Raw genomic sequence first — 466 nt, 5'->3', positions numbered from 1 at the left:
TTGCTCGACTAAAGGTGGTGCTCCAGCATGGCCGCAGTCAAATGACTGAAACAAGTAAAAGAGTAAAAGAGTAAAAGAGTATATATATATATACACATATATACACATACATGCACACATATATATATACATTATATATGCATGACCTATTTTTTTTTTGTAACCTAGTACTTATTGTAACAGTCGCATTTGCCGAACCGCTACGTTACGGGGACGTGAACACACCAACATCGGTTGTCAAGCGAAGGTGGGCCTCGGTCGACCCGAGGCTACAGTCGAAGACACTTGCCCAAGGTGCCACGCAGTTGGACTGAACCCGGAACCATGTAGTTGAGAAGTCAGCGCGCCACTCCTACACCACCACAGAACTTTGGCATTCCTCCTCGCAGGCAATGTATGTATTTGCACGAATTAAGTGATAAAGGGATGATATATATATATATATATATATATATATATATATATA

Source organism: Octopus bimaculoides, chromosome 23 (assembly GCF_001194135.2).
Source record: "Octopus bimaculoides isolate UCB-OBI-ISO-001 chromosome 23, ASM119413v2, whole genome shotgun sequence".
Lineage (NCBI taxonomy): Eukaryota > Metazoa > Mollusca > Cephalopoda > Octopoda > Octopodidae > Octopus > Octopus bimaculoides.
Note: the sequence above shows the minus strand (reverse complement) of the source record.